General features: G+C 42.8%; 1 protein-coding gene across 4 annotated transcripts in view; it reads right to left on the minus strand.

Annotated features, from left to right (window-relative positions):
* The window catches only part of nab1b (NGFI-A binding protein 1b (EGR1 binding protein 1)), a 99,690-nt gene that overhangs the window by 36,021 nt on the left and 43,964 nt on the right, over window positions 1-19,705 (minus strand). Inside the window, exon 1 of one of the 4 annotated variants that reach the window (XM_085985859.1) lies at window positions 4,070-4,183. The exons of 1 other annotated variant lie outside the window; for it this stretch is intronic. The gene's annotated coding sequence lies outside the window, so the exon portion shown is untranslated. 2 more of the 4 variants (XM_085985858.1, XM_085985857.1) reach the window with 2 other exon arrangements.

Raw genomic sequence — 19,705 nt, forward strand, 5'->3', positions numbered from 1 at the left:
AACTCTGACATCATCTTTTGGATATTAGGATTTAACCCCTCGCATCTGCCCCTCGCCTGAAGTTGCTGTACCATTTACTCATAAATAACGGCGAGCGCCATTAGCCTCACCATTATTTTGACAGCAAAAAAAAAATTGCCCATTTTAAAGTCATATATTGTGTTCTTATTTTTATAATACTTTGATGTTATATTATTTATAGAGTTGTCAATTAATTGCAGTTAATTTCTGGTGATTTATGCATTAATTATTTTGGCAATTAATGTTTTTAAATGCATTAAATCGCAGAAGTTATGGAAATAATACTGGGTTTCAAAAGAGAAAATCTGACTTTCCAAAACTTTATTTTCAAACACCACCTAAACTTCCTCTTGCATTTACAAATGTTGAATTATTTTGGTTTAGCTGAATGAATCCTCTGGTGCACACCCTTGTTGTTAACTGTTTGGCAGCCACTCGGCCTTTAGTGGTGGGATGTGTAGGAACAGGCCATAACAAAATAGGAGGCCGTCAGTCAGGGAGCAATCGAGCTTGACGATGTTGGGTAGCGAGGAGGGAGAGTGGTGTCATTCCGGATTGGGTGGTCAAAGATGCCAGGTTGGGTTGGGTTGGGTTGGGTGGGTAGGGTAAAGAGGCTGGATGTTGCAAAGCAGGGTATGGGGCCATCCTTACAAAAAAGGAAGAGCTAAAAATAGTAGAAGAAAATAGGGCTGTCAAGCAAATAAAAAATGTAATTGTGGTTAATGTGGACCAATATTCAACAGAAAGCATACAAAAGAAAAAAAGGTAAAGGTAAACTAAAGCATTATGGAATGAAGCACTTGTGAATGGGAAATTTACCTTTAAAAACGTTTTGACAGTTCATTGGATAGAAAGACAGATACTTGTATCCACTGTCAAACTGAGTTACATTATCTTTCATGATAAACAATTCACTATGAATTTTCTATATAATTCTATGCAATAATAGCATCAGTAATAAAACAAACTTGAAATCAGATGGATGCAGTAATTGCATCAATTAAATATGTGATTAAAACAAAGATTAATAGATTAAAAATTGTAATTGAAACATTAATCACAATTTTTTTTTTTTTTAATTGTTGGACAGCCCTAATTATTTATAGTTAAATACCAAAACATACAGCAATTTGGGAAGCAGGGTTAATTAGAGCATAGAAATTTCTCTGGTGTACAGGCCGAGGAGCTGGGAGACACAGGATTGAGGTGCTTCAGCACCACTACTGGAGAGAGGGTGCATTTACAATGTGATAAGTTTACATAAGCAATTTCCATTATAAATGTAGACATAGGAATTTATAATGGGAAATGTTAGCACCAAAGTGTAAAAAAAAGTATCAAGTAAGGTATTGTAGATAGGAAGTGTATGCAGGAGCAAGATATTTGATATCTAAAATTTTAGGTATTACACAACTCCACACCTTTACAAAACACATTTTCTTTTATTACCATTAGATGTCTCTTGCACACTTTTATAATACTAAGTGCGCATTTTAACAATGTGAACTTGGCATCTAGTGTCAGAAAGCAGGACCTATACCAACTTTGTGTTTTAATTATTACAATAATTTAAAAAAACTATGGAGAGGGGATAAATACTCATCTGGCCAGTTTGAGGCATTTATGTCAGTATTGAAACATGCACAGTACTCAATATTAAGCTGTAGGTCAAGGACATTGTGATATTGGACTGTTCATTTTCCCTATTTTCTGGTTCACAAGCTGGAAATTTGGTAGCACAGCAGCAAAAATGCATATTTCCTTATTCTATTACTAACATTTTGCACTCTACTGTACATTTTTGCAACAGCCTCATCTTTGCTTTATTATTCATTTGTAAATCAATGCGATGATCTCTGCATCTAGCTCACTTTCTTCAAACTGCACTGGTGCCAGGAGGTGTGCACTTGTGCCCACTGCTGCATGTACCCATTTCTCTATTAGTGCATTGAACAATGGCAGCTGCAATGGCTTACTGCTGTGTCTGTATCAGACTCTGGATAAATGTGAAGGCCAGTAAGCCTAATCATTTAGTTGTTCTTTTCTCTCCACCACCCCCACCAATTTGCACTCCCTCCCTCTCCTGAAGACATGACAGCCGAGTCCAAGTCTGTCCTCACCTAATATCCACATGAGCACACATTTCAGCAGGAATCACTGGGTAGCGATAAGGAATGCAAACCTACTGATTTATCCCCTCCCTTCCCCAGGGGCCCTATGGCCGACTGGAATACTCCTACTACCTCCAGCAAATTCAGCACTAACAATCAAACCAGGATCCTTTTTGGACTGCACAGCTCACTTGCATGTTGTCTTTAGCAATTGGGCCATCAGGTGCAAGGTAATTTTAGATGTACATTATAAAAATTACAGCACAGGAGGCCATTTAGGCCACTGCTTCTGTACCAGTGCCAACTCTTACACTGGAGCTATCCACTCTAATCCCATTCCCTGATAGATATTTTCAAACATGCATGGTTTACATTCATTGCTATAAGCAGGCATATTCAGACCCAAATTGTACAAGCAATCTTTTCTCTTGCCACTTTGTTTGAAGTACCATCACGGTACTACAATATTTACAATACAGTTAAGGGAGGGGGGAAATTAGCAGGTGATGGAGATACAGGTTAACCAACGTCTAATTTCGAGTTATTGCAGCAACTGGAGAGACCAGTGAATTAAGAGTCTTCTGCAAAATGACACTCAAGTAGCTGCCCACACACAGGCAGTGGCCACTGTGCATCTCCTGTCCTCAGCTGGACCCGACACTCCTGTCTTAGGGAGAAAGTGGCAGAGCCTTCAACCACCGTTCCGGCCATCAGCCTCTCCCACACTTTTTTCCCCTCCTGAAGTCCAAATGTTTTCTAACCAACTTCAAACAAACCCAGGATTAAATTGAAAGAAACATTCCACGTAGATTTCTTTAAATTCCCTCTTATCAAACCTTTATCCCAGCTTTACTCGCTGGACTGAGAAATGTTAAGAGGTGGGATTTATAAAGTGCACCGAGTAACTTCTGTCGTTTTGTAAAGAGTGATTTTAAAAAACTAACTGAAAAGAGGAGACTGTCTGCATCATTAAACGGTTTTGCAGTAGTAATGTAACCACTTATTTAAAAGTACGGCGTCGATGAAACACATGTCCACATGACAAATTTTAAATCTCACGCACGAATACTGTATTTGGTAAATAAAGGTTTCAATTAAATACGATGCAGTCGATTCTTCCATCAAATCCTTTTTTCTCTCTCCCTCGCATTACACTGCAGCTTTCACGCCTACTTGAGCCCATAGTATTGGAGCTCTTTGGGAATCACCCACACAAATACGAAATCCACCCTCTCCTTCCGGCATAAAGGACCGCACAAGCCGGGATTAAAAGAAAAAGTAACAATCTTAAGCCCACCCTCCCCCCAACAAAAAAAACACATCGCCCTTCTCTGGCGGTGTGTATTAACATTATCTTGTGTATTTAGTACAAGTGACAGAAAGAGCCCCATGTGCAGCCAGCTTACTGCAGCATTGACGGCGTGCCTACCTGGTGCAGTGTGCGCTGCCGGGCTCCCTGAGCTTTCCTTCTCTCTCTCTCTCTTATTTGGTGGGCTGTCGCCAAGTGAGAACTTTCTGGCTTGCTGTCCCAGCCAGGAGAGGGGCTGCTGCTGTCTGACCGCGCCGAGCGGGGCGGAGCATCCAACTCCTGGCCCTTTGCTCTACGCTTGCATTTGGAGCACACGGACGCCTTCGCCTTGCCTGCAGCAGCCCAGATGTCCAACTGGTGCCCGGGTCTCGCAGCTGTGATTTGGATTTTTTCTCTCTCTCTCAACTTTCCTCCCCCTGTCTCTCTCGCTCTCTCTCTCTCTCAGCCTGCCTTGAGCCACCTCCCCCTGCGGGCTGTATGGGATATTCCGCTCTTGCTCATACTCACTCCCACACGGCCAGCGTGACGCAGATCCTGGCGTGGGAGGGCGCAGCCCGTGGGAGGCTGGTGGAAGGAATACCAAACATAACTAGTGGAGCGACCAATTGCAATGAAGTCAGCTTCTTACCAGCTGAGCATTAGCTTCACGGACTGCTTATCACTTCTATTTATAAGTCTCCCTTTCCGTGAAAGTAATATATATTTTCTTTTGTCGCGCAGTGTTTTTTTCTCTCTCACGGTCGACCTGGTAACGGTGCACATGTGGTAACACCTCGTAATAAGAAGGCGGTCTGCTCTCTGAAAATGGGTGGGGGACCCCCCTAGTGATAGACTGACAGAAAATGTACAGTTCTGGAGATGTGGGTGTGTGTGTGCTCATTAACTACTTCTCTAGTTCTCTTTACAGTTGTTGTCAAAGGCTACTTTGAAACAGATGTTGGTGTCATGCCACGTTTGTGTTGGTAAACACCCAAAGGAAGGACACAGCTGCAGACCATGGGACCCTTAAAATGCAATGTATCCGGAATAAGATTTGCCTTACATTGACAATCCAAAGGTTGGAACAAGTTTTTCAGAAGTGTTTTAATGGATATCATGGGAATTCTGCAAGAAATCCATCTCAGATTTACTCTGCTACAAAGTTGGTGTAAAAGAGATAATTGGTGCTGACCAGATGAATTTTGTCACACAGTCCAGAAGCCATTGAGCACATTTGTGTTACACTAGCTTCCATATTAACCAGCTTAATGTGACTTAAGCCTGTCAGCCTGATGCAAGTCACCACTAAGATTTTGCTCTTTCTATATTGTATTACCTCAGCTTTCTTGCCATTTATCATACAACAGGTGAAGAACACATCACCAAAAATAGTGCTCGAAAATATAACAGACCTTATTCAGTTTCACAGCACTGGGGAAAACCACCTCCTCTCACATTACTGCACAGAATATTTTCTTTTTTAAGCTGTTTTTTTTTAAACATAGAAAGTTGAAGCTAACTTGGCAAACTCTCTGTAGCTGAAAACTGTGAACCATCAATTAGTCCCAGCAATAGCAAATAATCTGAGCACTGTTTTAGATCTATTTGTGACATTGCTGTGCACATGTGCTTACATTCTGGATTTACGTTAAATTGGAAATGACCCTTGAATTTATTAAGTGTTACATTTATCTTTAATATTTGGGCTGTTGACGAAGTCATGGAATGGTGGGCCTGCCCGCACTGTGAATCTATGCACCAAAAAGCTGCCCTTGCTATTATTATAATTCGCTGGTTAACAATTTCTGTACCTTCTCCCCTTCTCCGACTCAAGGGGAAGAACGTACTAGATTTAATAAAAGTTTTTTAAAAAAGGTAATTGAGAAAATAATGAAACTAAAGATAGATAAATATCCAGGATCTGATTGTTTCCATCCCAGGACATTAAAATAAGTAGGTGAGGAAATTGTAGATGCTCTAGTCATGATCTTCTAAAACTCTTGATTCAGGAATTGTCCCCGTGGATTGGAAAATTGCTAATATCACTCCATATTTTAAGAAGGGTAGGAAAAATAAACTAGGAAATTGTCGGCCTATTAGTCTAACATCTGTTGTGGGGAAGAATCTCTTATTAGGGACAAAGTGACTAAGCACTTGAACAAATATGAACTGATCAGAGAAAGCCAGCATGGATTTGTAAAGGGTGAGTCATGTCTAACGAACCTAGTTGAATTTTTTGAGGAGGTAACTAACATGGTAGATAAGGGAGTTATTTCTATGAACTTCCAGAAGGCATTGATATGGTTCCACATAAGACACTGTTAACATAAATGAGAGCACATGGAATTGGAGGGAACCTGTTGACATGTGTAGGGAATTGGTTAGGAGGTAGGAATCAGAGAGTAGGGATAATGGGTATGTACTCCAATTGGCAGGATGTGACTAGCGGTGTACCCCAGGGATTTGTACTGTGGCCTCAGCTTTTCACTATATTTCTAAATGACTTAGCTGAAGAAATAGAGACCATATTTCCAAGTTTGCCAATGACACCAAGTTAGGTGGCACAGTAAATGGACATCGATAGATTAAGTGAGTGGGCAAAAATATGGCAGATGAAGTTCAATGTGGGGAAGTGTGGGGTCATCCATTTTAGACCTAAGATAGATCAGAATATTTTCTAAATGGTGAAATGCTGGGAACTGTGGAGGAGCAGAAAGATTTAGGGGTCTAAGTACAGAAATCACTAAAAGCTAGTGGACAAGTGCAAAAAATAATTTAAAGGGCTAACAGGATGTTGGCCTTTATCTCAAAGTGGCTGGAATACAAAGGAATGGCAGTTATGTTACAGTTATATAAAGCGCTGGTTAGATCCCATCTGGAGTACTGCATTCAGTCCTGGGCACCACACCTCAGGACGGGTATATTGGCCTTGAAAGCAGTGCAGCAGAGATTCACCAGAATGATACCTGGGCTAAAAAGGTTAAATTATAAGGACAGGTTGCGTAGACTAGGCTTGTATTCCCCTGAGTATAGAAGATTAAGGGGTGATCTATTGGGGTGTTTAAGATGATTAAAGGAGTTGATAGGGTATATAGTGAGAAACTATTTCTGCTGGTAGGGGGAGTCCAGAACATCACCTTAAAAGTAGAGCTAGGCTGTTCAAGTGTACTGTCAGAAAGCACTACTTCATACAAAGGGTAGTGGAAATCTGAAACTCTTTCCCCAAAAAGCTGTTGAGGCTCGGTTAATTGAAAACTTCAGTACTGAGATTGATAGATTTTTGTTAGGCAAGAGTATTAAGGGTTATGGAACCAAGGCTGATAGATGGAGTTAAGATACAGATCAGCCATGATCTAATTGAAGGGGCTGAATAGTCTACTCCTGGTCCTATTTGAACTTTGTTATGCTAAGCTTTATAAAATACTGGTAAAGGAACCTAGACATTATTGTAAAGTATGGAAATATATTTAAAATACATAAACATCAAATTAAATGATTTAACTTATCAATCAGGCAGATTAGTACCACTACCTAGAATCAAATCCAGCCTAAACTGATGGGATAACATTTTCTTAACTCTCATCGCTGGAAGGGAGTTCTCTAAAGTAAGTTTGGATAGTTTATATCCAATTTGTATTGGGGTGAATGCACACCACAAACTTTTCACAGTTTAGTGCTACGCTTGCAGTCACATTGAGTCCAGAAAGCAGACTCGTGTAGGAAAGTAAAATGTTTAGTTGGCAAAATAGTGGATGATCAACTGATATTAGGGTCATGACATACTGCTGGGGCAGTGTAGATTGAGCGTTACTATTCATTTAATCTATGCTATACCGGAGCTGGGGGTGTTTGATGCAGACACTGGGTGGTAATGTGTTCCATGCCTCAATGTTTGTCTTAATTAGTGCATAGTTAAGCAACAAATATTTTTTGGAGCACCATCAACTAATTACCACCAGGGTGTAATGAGATAACTCGTCAAACTGCAGAGCTTCCTCTTTGGCAGTGAAAAATCATGTCAAATGTTAACCTAAGTCAAGTATGCGATGTGACCATGTTAATGCTTGGACATTTGAACTTCAGTTGGCTGAAAAATAGCTATTGGAGTTGAGTTGAGTTTTATCATCTCCAAGGCCAATAATTATCTGGTAGGTCTTACTTCCAAAATGTAAGAAAGAAATAAAGTTAAAAATGCAAGAGAAAGAATGGTGAAGAAACAGATTAGGGGAATAAAGAGTATGAAAGGTGTACAGCAATAAAGGGGGGAATTTTAACCCCCAAGGATGGGTGGGTTTGGGTTGGGTCAGGTGGGAATTGAAAAAAAAATTTAAATCTCAAATCCGACTCCAACCCACCCACTTCTGGCTTTAATGGAGGCAGGTCGGGGGGGGCGACCAACTCGTTCTCAGGAGGCAGGTCATCACTGAAATCTTTTAATGAGGCTGCGTGCCTCTATTTTAATAGGATTTTTTATTTTTAACTCATGTAGGCCAGGATTGCTGGGCCTCGGGAATCCCGGTAGGTAAAAGGAGGCGAGAAGGGCTGAATCCATCAGGGAAAGATAGAAGATAGGAGCAGGAGTAGGCCATTCGGCCCCTCGAGCCTGCTCTGCCATTCAATGAGATCATGGCTGATCATCCAAATTCAGTACCCCGTCACTGCTTTCTCCCCATATCCCTTGATCCCTTTAGCCTTAAGAAATATGTCCAACTCCTTCTTGAATATATTTAATGAATTGGCCTCTACTGCCTTCTGTGGTAGAGAATTCCACAGGTTCACCACTCTCTGGGTGAAGAAATTCCTCCTCATCTCTGTCCTAAATGGCTTACCCCTTATCCTTAGACTGTGGCCCCTGGTTCTGGACTCCCCGACCATCGGGAACATCCTTCCAGCATCTAGTCTGTCTAGTCCTGTTAGAATTTTATAAGTTTCGATGAGATCCCCTCTCATTCTTCTAAACTCCAGTGAGTACAAGCCCAATCGACCCAATCTCTCCTCGTACGTCATTCCTGCCATCCCAGGTATCAGCCTGGTGAATCTTCGCTGCACTCCCTCCATGGCAAGAACATCCTTCCTCAGTGTCTTTACAGCACTGCTTGTGGGCCAGTAGGAGCAGGTGTGCTTCCTCCAGGCCCAACAAAAAGTTACCTGCACGTGATTGGACCCCCATGATTGACCGATGTCCCCCCCACCCCCTGGACTTACTTGCCATTCGCTCCCCGCTCAACAGGCAGGCGGGAAACCTGTTGACATTTTTTAAAAGATGTCCTGCAGTTAGATTTTGCTGGACATCAGGGAACCGTCGAAAAGCCCCACCCCGGCTCTCTTGCCAGCCCTGATTAAATATCGGGCCCAAAGTAATTCTTTTTTTAAAGTTATCATTTTTAGTGTTTGTTTTTGTAGTGTTGGTTGGCTCCATTACTGCAACATTAGATTTTGATTTAGCATCATGGCATGTGAGCTGAAACAGATTTTTTTTAAAAATGGGCATGGCCATGGCCCACCCAAAGATGCTAGAATTTTCTGGCCCTACTGGCAGTCCAAGGGTTAAAATACAGTGTTACACCTGAAATGAATCAATTTGCTTTTATCTGACCTCTAATCTGCAGTAAGGAAGTAGTAGTCTTTTAAATATCCATCACGCGCATTGAGAATGCGAATTGGTGATAGATTAGTGCATGGTATAGGAGTGGGAGTATATAAAAAGGCGTAACCTAAACCTGTGGCTCAGAGCTGAAGTCATACACAGAAACATAGAAGATAGGAGCAGGAGTAGGCCATTCGGCCCCTCGAGCCTGCTTCACCATTCAATGAGATCATGGCTGATCATCCAATACCCTGTTCCTGCCTTCTCTCCATATCCCTTTAGCCTTAAGAAATATATCCAACTCCTTCTTGAATATATTTAATGAATTGTCCTCAACTGCCTTTTGTGGTAAAGAATTCCACAGGTTCATCACACTCTGGGTGAAGAAATTCCTCCTCATCTCTGTCCTAAATGGCTTACCCCTTATCCTTAGACTGTGACCCCTGGTTCTGGACTCCCCCATCATCGGGAACATCCTTCCTGCATCTAGTCTGTCTAGCCCTGTTAGAATTTTATAAGTTTCAATGAGATCCCCTCTAATTCTTCTAAACTCTAGCGAATATAAGCCCAATCGACCCAATCTCTCCTCAGACGTCATTTCTGCCATCCCAGGTATCAGTCAGGTGAATCTTTGCTGCACTTCCTCCATGGCAAGAACATCCTTCCTCAGATAAGGCGACCAAAACTGCACACAATACTCAAGGTGTGGCCTCACCAAGGCCCTGTACAACTGCAGCAAGACATCCTTGCTCCTGTACTCGAATCCTCTCGCTATGAAGGCCAACATACCATTTGCCTTTTTAACCGCCTGCTGCACCTACATGCTTACCTTCAGCGACTGGTGCACAAGGACACCCAGGTCTCGTTGCACTTCCCCTTCTCCCAATCTATTGCCATTCAGATAATAATCTGCCTTCCTGTTTTTGCCACCAAAGTGGATAACCTCGCATTTATCCACTGATGCGCCATCAATTACTCAAAAGACTGAAGTTGAGCGAGTAACAATCAGGCTTTTATTAACTAAAGAATGAAGGTCTAGTCTCGAGTGGTCGACCCGTCCAGAATACTAAGGGACTGGGAGGTAGTCACTTATATACCTGGAATAGTGGGAGGAGTCAGCCGAGGCATGTCCAGACCTGTACCTAGTGGAATACACATACAGACACAGACAGGTATGACAGTGGTTTACCACATCCACATTATGCTGCATCTGCCATGCATCTGCCCAATCACCCAACCTGTCCAAATCATACTGGAGTTTCTCAGCATCCTCCTCACAGCACACACGCCCACCCAGCTTTGTGTCATCTGCAAACTTGGAGATATTACATCTAGTTCCCTCGTCTGGATCATTAATATATATTGTGAACAGCTGGGGTCCTAGCACCGATCCCTGCGGTACCCCACTAGTCACTGCCTGTCACTTGGAAAAAGACACGTTTATTCCAACTCTTTGCTTCCTGTCTGCCAACCAGTTCTCTATCCAAGTCAGTACCTTACCCCCAATCCCATGTGCTTTAATCAGTACCTTAACCCCAATCCCATATACTACAGAATGCTTACACCCATAGACAAATCTAAGGCTTAATTTTGAATTGATTAACCTGTATCACCTGCAGGAAGCCAAACAATTTTCTTATGGATTTTTGGGAAATTTCATTTTGAGTTGAAGAATAAACCATTGCTGCTTGTGTGGGCTATTGCCAGTATATGATATAGAGCTATATCCTTTAAAAAAAATTGTGACAATTATGATGTAGACATTTACAGCTTGAATTTTTAGGGTTTTTTCTGTAATATAATAGTTATTCTTTCCCATCACAAACTACTTTACAGATTTTCTGTTGGGTAAACAGGATTATCTGTGCAACAGACTCTGCAATCGCTCGCAATGTTCAGCTAGCAGGAGATGACATTCAGTTGTGGTGAGCCATACGATATCTGACCAAACCCTCAGAGAATGGAAAAGATGCTTATTTCCATTGGGTGCTTCATCTAGCAATGCAGTTGAGAGTTGCAGAAACTCCACCAACTGAAGCAAAGAGTTTTGAGTGACAGATAGACCTTGCACATTAGCTCACAACTTTCTGGTTAGAGCTAAGCTGGTTAGAAACTTCAGCTACTGGATCATTGGGATTTGGAACTCCAGTTTTGTAAAGTATTTACACTATATATTTGAATTATAAATACAAGCTACAATTATGTACTGACTTTGCTTCACCTAATTCATATATATATTTGTCCTACTGTAAATAAGATTCCCAGAAGAGTTCTGGAGGTTATTGGATTCAAAATAGTGAATCTAAAGTGTTTTTTTCCTATATCTTTTTGATTGATTATCTAGGAAGACATATATATTAGCTGGTTTCAGCACATATTTACAAATAGTATGCATATAGTTTACATAAAATCACAAGAAATAGTTGCAGAAATATTCTTTCACTGTCAGTTTAAGAATTAGAAAACAGTTCTGATGCATTTTCTGCAATCAAAATGTAAAATAATTTGCTGTTCCATATGTAAGAAATGATGATAGAATGCAGGTAACTAACCTTTCAACCAGCTATTGGCAGCAAACAGAAATGAGGAGTTTATAAAGGCCTGGCATTAGGTAGGGCTTGATTAACCATCAGTAACAGAGGATCCTAAATTGTAAGATTCCATCTCAGATGTTAGCGAATTGTTTCAAACACTGGTACCTCTCAGTTCCTTGTGCCACCTGTTGAAAGTTCATCTCTTGGCTCTTCCAGCTGCAAATGGCCCAGAAGAGGCTGTCAATACAAATGCCATTTTGAGTTATTGCCTGAAAAGTTGTTTCAGGTTCCTAAGGGTCCCATAGAAAAATAGGAGCAGGAGTAGGCCATTCGACCCTTTGAGCCTGCTCTGCCATTCAATATGATCATGGCTGATCCTCTATCTCAATACCATATTCCCGCTCTCTCCCCATACACCTTGATGCCTTTTGTGTCTAGAAATCTATCTATCTCCTTAAATATATTCAGTGACTTGGCCTCCACAGCCTTCTGTGGTAGAGAATTCCGTAGGTTCACCACCCTCTGAGTGAAGAAATTTCTCTTCGTCGCAGTCCTAAATGTCCTACCCCGTATCCTGAGACTGTGACCCCTCGTGCTAGACCCCCCAGCCAGGGGAAACATCCTCTCTGCATCCAGTCTGTCTAGCCCCGTCAGAATTTTATACGTTTCAATACGATCTGTATAAAATTCCCAAGTCCCAGGAGCAGAAAAATATGCCTTCATTTCTGTGCTTGTCTAGAGTTTCTACTCATGATTTGTTACTATTCAATAGGAAGAAAATGTTACAGAAGTTTATACAAAAAACCTACATAGAAAGCAGAGTTCCAACAAACAGATGACTTTTTAGGGATGTGGGTGACATTCAAAAGGCAGTATTTATTGTCCATCCCGAGTTGCCCTGAGGAAATTAAGAGTTAACCACATGCAGGCCAGAGTGGGTTATGGGTGGCCAAGACCATGCTGAAGGAAACTATTGACCAGTTGGGTTTTTATAACAAACTGGCAGCTTTCACGGTTATTTTATCTGGTATCACAGTAGGCAGCATCGTTCTTGTAGGCTCTTTTTGTTCCGGGTGCTCTTCTTCCCATTTTTGTCCTTGTTTTCTGACATTTTCTTTGCTCAAACCTACGGTTCCTCTCGTACTCAGCAGGATTACTATTGCAACAACACATCATCAGTAGGGAAAACTAATCCGTCTCACAAATTACCAGATTTACTGAATTAAATTTTACAACTTGCCATGGTGGGATTTGAAATCGCTACCTCTGCATTGCTGATCTAAAGTGTCATAACCATTACACTGTTGTACCCAACACTGTACTGTTTTAATGCACCAAAGAGGTGAAAGTCCACGGTCTTTGTGATGCAAAGGATATGGATTCAGGTGCTCAGCTCAGCATATATGTGGAAACTGATGTCATGTTTTCAGATGATGTCACCGAAGGGCAGCATATAGATAAGAAAGAGGAGGGAGGCAAGGACAGATCCTTGGGGGACTCCAGAGGTAACAATGCAGGGGTGAAAAAGAGAATCAACATGTTACTCATTTCCATGCTTCCCCATAATTGGAAAGCAGTTGGTCCAACACTGCAGTAGCAGTAGGAATACTGAAATACTGACACAAATGTTTACTTTAAAGACATAAGTTCATCTGATTCTAACAGCTATCACATACTTTCAGTGAGCTATTGAGGAGCTGGGTTCAGACTGCAATCACCAGAGGTAAAGGACAATGTTCGTTTCAGAAAACAGCCAAATTTACTAGAATGGTACCAGGGATGAGAGACTTCAATTATGTGGAGATACTAGGGCTGTTCTCCTTAGAGCAGAGAATGTTAAGGGGAGATTTGTTAGAGGTGTTTACAATCAAGAAGGATTTTGAAAGAGTAAATAAGGAGAAACTGATTTAATGTAATTGGCAAAAGAACCAGAGGTGACATGGAGGTGGAATTTACGCAGCGAGTTGTTGTGATCTGGAATGCACTACCTGGAAGGGTGGTGGAAGCAGATTCAATAATAACTTTAAAAAGGGAATTGGATAAATACTTGAAGTGGAAAAATGTGCAGGGCTATGGGGTAAGAACAGGGGAGTGGGACTAATTGGAGAGCTCTTTTAAAGAGCTGGCACAGGCACGATGGGCTGAATGGCCTCCTTCTGTGCTGTATCATTCTAAGATTCTATCCCACTATAGCATCTAATCCCCTTTTGCCTCTATTGATTTGACTAATAGATTGATTGTTTTCACTGTAGAATTACTGCTTAGAATGTACCAAGATATTGTAAAATTTAGTCAGTGTGCTGATAGGATCTCATGACTTTACACATCAGGCACTAGAGTATGGCCTCAGTAAATCAAATTAAATATACAGTGTTAATAGTGTAGGTTGCATTTTGTTTTGAATGATGTTTGTATAAGAGTTAAACAAATTATTACATCTACAAAATATTTTTGATAAAATGAAATACATATTGTTCTTGCATTAAAGTAATTCTGTTATAATTTATCTTTGATTTGAACTTGAAACCTGTGCTGCATGTAGAACTACACTACAGATTAAGTATGCAATGTAAGTATGTATCCTAATTAAATATTCTTCAAAAAACAAATGCATGAGGAGCATAGCAAAATAATTAACAGGTAGATAGTGTTTTAATTAGCGACTACTTCGTCATGATGGAACATGACTCACCCAATGCAATCACAAACTTTAACTCCCTCCTAGCTACCTGTTATTCTAATATGCACATATAAATAATAAATATATAATATTATGGAAATATTGATTGTTGTGAACTGAGGTCGCAAACTATTAATGAAGGTTACAGAAGTGAACATGGGTGCACAATAATTATTTCTACTTTTGGGCCACTCCTAAAATGCTTAGGATCATCATTTAATGCTAAATCTTGGAGGTTCATCAATATTTGCATTAGAGTTAAATCTCACCACATATTAAATCAGACTTTAATATTTCTTATCAGGAGTAATTTCTATCAAGCAGTTCTTTTCACTTTTCTGACTAGAACTGACAAACAACAATTTGGTGCTGATGTGTTCTGTTTTCCGGTGTCTGCAATGTCTGTCACCATTAAATTACAGTAGAACATAGAGCCTGGGACAATCCTGAAGACATTATACAAACTTTCCAGTATGAGATTAGTCAAGATGACATACTTCACTAATATCTAACCTGCTTCCTATCTACTTCTGGTTCCCACCAGCACCTCCTTTCCTTCAACTACCATGCGAACTATGCTACAAAATGCTCAGTAAATCAAACTATAGAAGATGGATAATGTGAAGGTGTTGTCAGGGCAGGCCATACTAGTAATGAGCCAGACTTAGTTAATAATCTAACAGTAAGGGTACACTTATCTAACAATGATCATAATATGATCAAATTCAATGTTAGGTTTGAAAAGAAGAGGCGTAACACAATGATTAAGATTCTAGATTTTGGTATGGATAACTTTAACGGGATGAGACTGACAACAGCAAACTGGTCAAAACTGTTATCAGGTAAAACTACAGATGAACAGTGGGAGGTGTTCAAAAACCAATTTAGCTGAATTTAGGACCAGTATATACCCCTACGGGGTAAGAACTCTACTTAACAAATAAAATAGCCATGGTTGACAAAAGAGGTGAGAGATAACATAAAACTGAAGGAATGAGCATGCAAAAGTGCAAAGAAAAGTGTAGATCCAGGGTACTGGGAGAAATATAAAGAATTACATAGGATATACGGCACAGAAACAGGCCAAGAACAATAACGGAAGACAAAAAAATAAAGCTGAAAAAAGGAATACGAAAAGAAACTTGCGAGGGTCAGATTAAAGCAAAAGTTTTTACAATTATATTAGAAGAAAAATGGTAGTCAAGGGTAATGTGGGCCCTTTAAAAACAGACATGGGTAATAGTGCAAATGAAAATAAGGAAATGGCAGACTTGTTGAATAATTACTTTGTGGCAGTCTTTACAGTAGAGGAAGAGGATAATATACCTGACATTCCAGGGAAGTTAATAATGAATCAAGGACTGGAACTCACTAAAGTTAAATTAAGCAAGAAAACAGTATTAGAACAAATAATCCCCAGGACCTGCTGGTTTCCACCCAAGGCTTTTAAAGGAAGTAGGTGAGAAAATTGGAGAGGCTTTAGTCATGATCTTCCGAAGCACTGTTGATTCAGGAATTGTCACTTTAGATTGGAAAATTTCAAATTTAACTACATTATGTAAGAAAGGTGTGAGAGAGAAACCAGTAAATTATGCACTTATTAGTCTAACATCAGTTGTGGGGAAGTTATTGGAATCCCTAATTAAGGACAGAGTGACTGAGCACTTAGAGAAATTTGAGCTGATTAGAGAGAGCCAACATGGATTTGTAAAGGGTAGGTCATGTCTAACAAACCAAATAGAATTTTTTGAGGAAGTAACTAAAGTAGTAGACAGTAGCATGTCAATGGATGTTGTTTATATGGATTTCCAGAAGGCATTCGATAAGGTTCCACATAAGAGACTGTTAGCTAAAGTTACAGCTCATGGAATTGAAGGCTAATTATTAACCTGGTTAGGAAATTAGTTAGGTGGTAGAAGACAGAGAGTAGGGGTAATGGGTATGTACTCAATTGGAAAGAAGTGACTAGTGGTGTCCCACAAGGACCAAGGTTGGGATCTCAACTATTCACTATATTTATTAATGACTTAGATAACACAGTAGAGAGCCATATATCTAAGTTTGCTGATGACAAAGATTGGTGGCATAGTAAGTAGTGTAAATGGGTGCATAAAATTACAAAGAGACATTGATAGATTAAGTCTGTGGGCAAAACTGGCAGATCGATTTTAACGCGAGAGCTGACCTGGGAATAAAGCAGGGAGCGGGAGCCAGGGTAAGGGAGCGGGAGCCAGGGTAAAGGAGCGGGAGCCGGGGTAAAGGAGCGGGAGCCGGGGTAAAGGAGCGGGAGCCGGGGTAAAGGAGCGGGAGCCGGGGTAAAGGAGCGAGAGCGGGAGCCGGGGTAAAGGAGCGGGAGCCGGGGTAAAGGAGCGAGAGCCGGGGTAAAGGAGCGGGAGCGGGAGCCGGGGTAAAGGAGCGGGAGCCGGGGTAAAGGAGCGAGAGCGGGAGCCGGGGTAAAGGAGCGGGAGCCGGGGTAAAGGAGCGGGAGCCGGGGTAAAGGAGCGGGAGCCAGGGTAAGGGAGCGGGAGCCGGGGTAAAGGAGCGGGAACGGGAGCCGGGGTAAAGGAGCGGGAGCCGGGGTAAAGGAGCGGGAGCCGGGGTAAAGGAGCGAGAGCGGGAGCCGGGGTAAAGGAGCGGGAGCCGGGGTAAAGGAGCGAGAGCGGGAGCTGAGATAGTGGCCGGAATTTTTACCTTCGAGTCGTGTTGCATGGGTACGGGCCACATAGTCGGTTGGAAGCTCGAAGATGTGAGCAGCACATTCTCCACTGCAACTTTTAGTTAATGGCCCCTATTAAACTAGTCATGTGCGTTTGCCAGCCCTATTAAATGGTGCGGGTCTGATGATGTGACGTCATCGATGACTTATTTCCAGCGGGAATATTTAAAGCAGCCTTGGCCACATCGTATTTGAAGGTTGATGTCGGAGTGTGGAGGGAGTAGTGTAGAGGATTGAGTTATTGCTGCAAGTTATAAAAATATGTTCCCAAAGTCAGAGGGCTGCGCGCCGGTTTTCAAATGTCTCACTACATATTCTGGTGGAGGTAGTCAGAGCACACAGGGAGGTCCTCTTCCCTGCTGATGGGCGGAAGGGACCTCCCTAAGAGACCAAAAGGGCATGGCTTGTAATTGCTGAGGAGGTCAGCAGCAGGGATGTCATCAGGCGGACATGGGTACAGTGCAGGAAGAGATTCAATGATCTGATCAGATCAGGAAAGGTGGGTGCAAAGCCACACTCACCTTCATCCTGAAGTGCCTGTCACCACATCCCCATCACTCTGCCTTCCTAAGCCTTCTCCTGCACATCATTCCTCACACCAACATACCTTCCAGATCCACCCATCCCTCTCTGTGTACATACTCACATCCCCATCTGACTAACCACCCCTCACACCCAACCTCATCCTAATGCAATCATAGCAAATAACACCCTAGAAGGAGGCCATTTGGCAATGGCACCACACTCCCTCATAGTCACCCTCTACAGATGTAACCCATATATTCCTTACACTCATTCCATCACTCTCACTCAAACTTCTCTTCTTTCCCTCCTTGCAGGAGAAAAGAGCCTACAACAACAGGGAGAGATAGAGAACCAGAGAGAACCTCCAGTCTTCAGTAATTTGACTCCAGTCCTGGAGGTGTCGAGAGTCGCAGAGCTGCTGGAGGTGGGAGATGGGGAACTCTCAGCAACCTGGTGACAGAATTACATCTCATACAGCTACATGGCATACAGCAGTCACTCATATGGTGACTGATGTCAGCAGCCAATGAATGCTCATCATGTGCATAATGGTATTGTTACCCATTCTTAATATAAAATTTATAAATCTCTCTACTCTCCCACAGGCCCACCTACTGTCCAGCCGGAGAAGGAAGACGACGACTCAGAGGTACCTCCAGCCTCTGAGTGTGCACCATCACCAGACATAAGCACACCCAGCACCAGCACAGATACGTGCACCTCGGTGGGTCCTGTACGAGATAGAGTAATTTTGTCACCTGGTGTCTCACACTTCATAAGTGAGCAAGAGCAGTTGGTGTTGACAGGGACAGCAGTGGAGACTCCTCGCCGGATGGCGCAGGAAGCTCTGCTCAGCTGCATGCAGATGCTGAGCCTCGGGGACCATCGAGAAAGGGGGTGATCCTAGAGGCTCTGGCAGGTTTTGCAGCCACAATGTCTGCAAATGTGCAGAGAATGGAGGAGCCCATCTCCACCATGAGCACCACCATGTCGCAGGCGATGGCAACGATGTGCTCTTCCATGGAAAGGATGGCCACCTGCATGGAGCAGCAAATGCACCATTCACATGAGCACATGCTAGCTATCTTCTTCTTCTTAGGCAGTCCCTCGGAACCGAGGATGACTTGCTTCCCCATTAAAAATGAGCTCGCAGGTGGCTGATTAGTCCAATGCGGGACCTACAGTTTCTGTCACAGGTGGGGCAGACGGTGGTTGAAGGGGCGGGTGGGTGGGGTGCTTGGGTTGACGTGCACTCCTTGCGCTGCCTGCGCTTGGCTTCCGCTTGCTCCCGGCGAAGAGACTCGAGGTGTTCGGCGCCTTCCCGGATGCTTCTCCACCACTTTGTGCGGTCTTGGGCCAGGGATTCCCAGGTGTCAGTGGGGTTGTTACACTTTTGCAAGGAGGCTTTGAGGGTGTCCTTGAAGCGTTTCCTCTGCCCACCTGGGGCTCTCTTGCCGTGCCGGAGCTCCGAGTAGAGCGCTTGTTTTGGGAGTCTCGTATCGGGCATGCGGACAATGTGACCCGTCCATCGGAGCTGATTGAGCGTGGTCAGACCTTCAATGCTGGGGATGTTGGCCTGAGCAAGAACACTGACATTGGTGCGCCTATCCTGTCAATGGATTTGCAGGATCTTGCGGAGGCAGCATTGGTGGTACCTCTCCAGTGCTTTGAGGTGCCTGCTGTACATGGTCCATGTCTCTGAGGCATACAGCAGGGCAGGTATCATTGCTGCCCTGTAGACCATGAGCTTAGCTATAGAGAACAGATGGCAGAGGCTCATAGATCTTCTCTCTAGGAGGGATCCAAACATAGACTTGGGCCCTCATGGCCCTGGCCTCACTGATGTGCAGCAAGGTGCTCCAGCTCCTTGCTAGCAGGGAAGTGCAGGTGGCCCATGAGCGGGATGATGGTGAGAGGGGACATGGAAGTGGGGGCTCCTCTCAAAGTGCTTACACTTCTCCCCCATTGTTTCCCCCTCAGTCAGAGCCCCAGATGCTTCCTCAGATCCCGATGGCCGAGTCTGCCCCTGCACAGCCGCGGGAGGAGCAGTCATTGGCGGGGCCGTCACAGGCTCCAAAACCCAGAGAACTTCCGCCAAAAGTGTCTAAGCAGTGGCAGCAGGGAAGTGAGCAGCCTGCCTCTACCTCTGCTGAAACCACGGGGGTTTCACCTCGTAGAAGCACACGTAAAAGAAAAATCCCACAATCCTAAATGCACAAGGGTAAGCACATGGGTGTATAATG

This window comes from Somniosus microcephalus, chromosome 4 (assembly GCF_052327205.1).
Source record: "Somniosus microcephalus isolate GS21.2 chromosome 4, FLI_Smic_1.0, whole genome shotgun sequence".
Classification (NCBI taxonomy): domain Eukaryota; kingdom Metazoa; phylum Chordata; class Chondrichthyes; order Squaliformes; family Somniosidae; genus Somniosus; species Somniosus microcephalus.